The sequence below is a fragment of the Triticum urartu genome, chromosome 2A (assembly GCF_056163025.1).
Source record: "Triticum urartu cultivar PI428250 chromosome 2A, HENAU_Tu73, whole genome shotgun sequence".
NCBI lineage: Eukaryota > Viridiplantae > Streptophyta > Magnoliopsida > Poales > Poaceae > Triticum > Triticum urartu.
In genome coordinates, this window is record NC_141874.1 from 605601003 (window position 1) to 605607321 (window position 6319).

Below are 6319 nucleotides of genomic sequence, written 5' to 3' on the forward strand. Positions count from 1 at the left end.
CCGCTCATTAGATGCCCTAAGTGCCACACTCGCATTAAGTTCCATCTCTTGAACACGGAGAAGCATGAAGGGTGGGTCTTCTACAAGTGTCCAGACAGTGTATGCGGAGTGCAACCCTAGTTCTTCATTTTGGTCGATTTTTGTGGAACTTGTCATGGTGATTTGGCATGGTGTAGCGACCAGACCTTAAACAGTCTGATCTCTGTGTTCCGCTGTCATCCCTGAATCAGTAATGCTGACACCACACAGTACTCGAAGGATTTATAGCAGAGTAGCAATCACACGCTTATTACATCGAGTGTCTCAAAAGAGAACTTATTACAATAAATATGGCTTAATGCCATCTAATAACGATAACAGCGGAAGGCTTGGAAGATAAGTGAGTCCATCAACTCCAACGGCATCACTGAGTATAGAACCACGACCTAAAAACTCCTTAATCGTCGTCTAAAAAGTCTGCAACATTAACATTGCAGCCCGAAACGGGTCAGCACATGGAATATGCTGGCAAGGTAACACATAGAGAGTAATGGAATGAAACAACTATACTATATGCATATTTGGCTGGTGGAAAGCTTTATGGTTACAGTTTTGCGTAAAATCAATTTTTCCCTACTATAAAGGAATAAATTTAATTACTATCATGATGATTGTTAAACATTGAGAATGGTTGACAGCATTCTCAATCCCAATTAAGCATCATCATTAAACATAACCCAACAAAATTAATTTAGAGTAACATGTTGAGATTCACATGATAATCCAGGTACTAGATACTCAAGATCGTCCATAACCGGGGACATGGCTAACCATGATTAGTTTATTACACTCTGCAGAGGTTTGCACACTTTTCCCCACAAAACTCGATCGCCTCTGTTTGGTTTCTCGTACTACATGGTGTTTGAGAAGACGGATGACCGAGACATAGTCTTTCAGAAGCGCTAGCACCTTATGACCGGGTAGACCGTACCACCTACATCCCCTACATCTGCTAGTCTACCACTGTAAGAGTTCGCACGACTTAGTCAACTATGCTAGAGCTCATAATAGCTTGTGGCTGCACACGGGAGTCTCTAGTATGAATAGTCTCATGATCCCTTTGAGTTTGGGTGGCGGTCCAAAAGAAAACAGGCAAGTCCTGGAATACCCAGGTGCCTCAATCCACCCAGATGTGTGTTTAAGTTGCCACCTTAGATAAACCATTAATTAACAAACTCACATCTGTCATGGATATCACTCACCCAATCCACGTCTACTAGCATAGCATGGCATAATAAGCAAACATAGAAGTAACTCCCAAAGGTTTGATAATAAACAGGTAATAGGTACTACCTCAACTACTTCCCATCCCATAACTTAATTAGATCCTAATCATGCAATGTGTGAGGATTGATCTAATGCAATAAAACTGGGTAGTAGAAAAGGTATGATCAAAGTGTTACTTGCCTTGCTGATGATCCGCGAAACCTAGCGATTCGAAGTAACAAGCGGCGCACTCCGGGTATTCTATCGCAGACAAACAAACAAGCATACAATAAGAACTCATCTAATGCACGGGTGAGGGAGTCTTGGATTAGGGGGTGTTTGGGTAGCCGGACTATACCTTCAGCCGGACTCCAGGACTATGAAGATACAAGATTGAAGACTTCGTCCCGTGTCCGGATGGGACTTTCCTTGGCATGGAAGGCAAGCTTGGCGATGCGGATATTCAAGATCTCCTACCATTGTAACCGACTCTGTGTAACCCTAACCCTATCCGGTGTCTATATAAACTGGAGGGTTGTATTCCGTAGGACATCAACTCCATATACGACAATCATACCATAGGCTAGCTTCTAGGGTTTAGCCTCCTTGATCTCGTGGTAGATCTACTCTTGTACTACCCATATCATCAATATTAACCAAGCAGGAGTAGGGTATTACCTCCATCGAGAGGGCCCGAACCTGGGTAAAAGCATCGCGTCCCTTATCTCCTGTTACCATCCGGCCTTGACGCACAGTTCGGGACCCCCTACCCGAGATCCGCCAGTTTTGACACCGACATTGGTGCTTTCATTGAGAGTTCCTCTGTGTCGTCACCTTTAGGCCCGATGGCTCCTTTGATCATCAACAACGATGCGGTCCAGGGTGAGACTTTTCTCCCCGGACAGATCTTCGTCTTCGGCGGCTTCGCACTGCGGGCCAATTCGCTTGGCCACCTGGAGCAGATTGAAAGCTACGCCCCTGTCCATCAAGTCAGGTTTGGAAGCCTAAATTACATGGCAGACATCCGCGGAGATTTGATCTTCGACGGATTCGAGCCACAACCAAGCGCGCCGCACTGTCTCGCGGGGCATGATCTAGCTCTGTCACCGAACAGTATCCCGGAGGCCGCAAACGCACCAGCTCTGACCCTTAATTCGGAGCCAGTTGTGTCAATCGAGGATGAGCGGTTGCATGTCACCTCGGGGGCTGCAATCTCAAAGGCGATCGAGCCGAACGCCGGCCCCACACTCCACGTGACTCACGACTCCGAGGATCCGGACTCCTCTCCGGACTCCGAACCCCCCGCGCCCCTGCCGATCGAATCTGATTGGGCGCCAATAATGGAGTTCACCGCCGCGGACATCTTTCAGCACTCGCCTTTTGGTGATATCCTGAATTCTCTCAAGTCTCTCTCTTTATCAGGAGAGCCCTGGCCGAACTGCGGTCAGCGAGGATGGGATACGGATGATGAAGAAATTCAAAGCCCACCCACCACCCACTTGGTAGCCACTGTCGACAATTTAAACAACGTGCTCAACTTCGACTCCGGAGACATCGACAGCATGGATGACGATGCAGGAGATACCGATGAACCAACGCCCATAGGGCATTGGACAGCCACCTCATCTCACGATGTGTACCTGGTGGATACCCCTAAAGGAAGCGACAACGAGGAAAAAGGGGATGGAACGGGAGATCGACCCCCCGAAAAGCAATCAAAGCGTCGGCGTAAACGCCGACCCAAGCCCCGCCTTGATAAAAACCCAGCCATAGAGCAGGACGAGTCGGTAGACGACGAGCAGGCCTTAGAGCAACCGTCCGAACAGGGCAACACGGATAGAGAAACCGAACATCCCTCCTCCGGCGAAAACGACATTCCGGACGACCTCACGCCGGATAAACCCATGGAGCAGAAGAATCTCCACGAGAGGCTCGTTGCAACTGCACGCAGCCTGAAAAAGCAGAAGCGGAAGCTAAAAACAGCGGAAGATGCACTCCGGATTAGATGGAGCAAAGTAATCAATACCGCAGATAAATACGGCGACGGTAGCCGCACTAAAAGCTATCCAAAAAGAAAGCTACTGCCTGAATTCGACGAAGAGGCCCTAGAGCCCTCGCATTCAAAAAATGAGAAAGCCACACGGTCGGATAGATGACCCCATAAAGCGGCAAGCGGCGCCGCACTTAAATCGGCATGCGACCCACCTAAGGATTCGCATCATGGCCCAGTTAGGTCCATTTATGGGCCAAGAAAGCAAGCTCTCGTAAGCAATGCAATAAAGCCATCATCAGAATCCGGCACACCCAAATACAGAGGCGCCGCACACCCCCTATGTTTCACCGATGATGTCCTGGACTATGAATTTCCAGAGGGATTCAAACCCATAAACATAGAGGCATATGATGGAACAACAGACCCTGGAGTCTGGATCGAGGATTATATCCTCCACATACACATGGCTAGAGAAGACAATCTCCACGCCATAAAATATTTACCCCTTAAGCTTAAAGGGCCAGCCCGGTATTGGCTTAAAAGCCTTCCTGAAAACACAACTGGAAGTTGGGAAGAGCTCGAGGATGCTTTCCGAGCAAATTTTCAAGGGACCTATGTCCGCCCTCCGGATGCAGACGATCTTAGTCACATAACTCAACAGTCCGGAGAATCAGCTCGACAGTTCTGGAATAGATTCCTCACTAAGAAGAATCAGATAGTCGACTGTCTGGACACCGAAGCCTTAGCAGCTTTCAGGCATAACGTCCGAGACGAATGGCTCGCCAGACACCTCGGCCAAGAAAAGCCAAGAACAATGGCCGCACTAACAAGCCTCATGACCCGCTTTTGTGCAGGAGAGGACAACTGGTTGGCAAGGTGCAGCCCCAGCGACCCAAGTACATCCGAAACTAGGGATGGAAACGGAAAACCGCGACGCAACAAGGACCGTCGCCGGACTAAGGAAAAAAGTCCGAAGAGCACGGCAATCAATGCCGGATTCAAAGGTTCACGACAAAATCAGACAAAACCACCCCTCCAGGATGACAGGGACGATCCATCCAACTTAAATAAAATCCTGGACAGGATATGTCAGATACACAGTACTCCCGGGAAGCCTGCTAACCATGCCCACAGAGATTGTTGGGTTTTCAAACAATCCGGCAGACTCAATGCCGAACACAAGGGGCTCGACACACCAAGCGAAGACGAGGACGGACCCCAAAAGCAGAGCACCAGGAAACAAAAGAACTTTCCACAAGAAGTAAAAACAGTGAACTTACTTCACATAACAAAACGTGCGGCACCCATAAAGGTACACACCACACGACCTATCCCCAAAGGGTCCCGCCACTGGTTGTCAAAACCAATCATCTTCGACCAGCTAGATTATTCCAGAAATATCAAGAATGCAGGCTGGACTGCCTTGATACTCGATCCAATAATTGGCGGACTCCGGTTTTCAAATGTCCTTATGGACGGCGGCAGTGGACTAAACCTGATATATCAGGATACAATCCATCACATGGGGATAAACCCAGCAAGAATCCGCCGCAGCAAAACCTCCTTTCAAGGGGTAACACCTGGTCCGGACACCCATTGTATGGGTTTTCTCCGGCTCAAAGTTATATTCGGCTCTGCCGATAACTTCCGCCGCGAAAAGTTGACCTTCCACATCGTCCCGTTCTCAAGTTGCTATCAAGCACTACTGGGACGCGAAGCTTTCGCCCGCTTTAACGCAATACTGCATTATGCATCTCTCACGCTTAAGATGCCCGGTCCACGAGGCATCATCTCTTTGAAGGGGAAGCACTAAAGTGTGCCTCCCCAAGCGGAGGACTGTGCGGCCGCTTTGACAGCCCCACAGTAAAATGGCCTCACCGGCCAAAAAACTTCGAAATAGGTCATTAAAGACCACGAACGCGGATAGACGAGTTCAGGACAAAATCATCATTGATGCAGGCTTAGTGGCCATATACCCCCACTAGGGGCTCCATGCATAAACAATAAGAGACAATAAAGCTCAATTTTATATATTTTACTTTATACTTTGTTTATTTTAAACTTTTGTTCGGCATGACCCGTTTTCAACTTAGTTCCTCTCTTTTACAGATGAACGTCGTGCGGCGCCCGTCCAGGATACGGCACAACGGAGACACAGGCGCAGACGTGCAGTAGGGACCCGTCCTAAAGGATTCTTTTTAGATTAAGACCCTGCGTAAACCTTTTTACTGTCTCTTGTTGCTACACATCCCCTGGTTCTTTCTGACATAACCAAGGAGGAGGCTGGCTTCTTGGCATGTGGCCACGTCAGAATTTTTTGCATGTACCTGGACACTAGGGGCTTTTTTAATAAAGAGTGTTGTTTCGCTCGCACTCATAAAGACCGAACACCTTAGGGAGTGTTCGGCGTCGCGAGTTTTGGCATTATATGCATCAGCTCCGAATCATGTCTTTGGTCAAATGTTGGGTTGCCCGGCTCCTGAGTTCGGCTACCTTACGTTCCGCTCTATCGGCTAAGGTAGCACCAGGAGAACTACTGCGATTGTGCCCCGGTTCGGCCGGGCGAGCACCTCAGTAGAGAAAGCCGAAAACTGACTGTCATGATGTAGCGTGAGACTGGTCAGCCACTCGATGACCTATCGGAATCTATCGGATTCCTCCGCTTTAACAAAGAGCCGCTTCCCGGTCAGGCACATACGCGCCCCGAACTCGGGCGAGCGCAGTCGCCACCAAGGGGCTACCTAAATAGTCTCACTGTCAAGCTCCTATGGCTAAGTGAAAGTGTTAAAGCATTATAGTCCGGTTGCCTGGTCCGCTGCGCTATCACCTCCTTTGTAGGACCAAGACGTTGGGTTAAGTGTGAAAATGCGTCTTCTGCGAGCACCCCCGCACTATGTGCGTGGGGGCTGAAGCCAACGACTGCCATCTTTCAGATTTTGTATATATATATATATATATATCTTAAAACGGCCGCACATGAGGTGTTCCCAATACTTGAAGGCACAAGTATAAAAAGGCCACTACTGTTTATCAAAATATTACTTTATAATTACATATGCTATCATAACATAGCATCTTTCG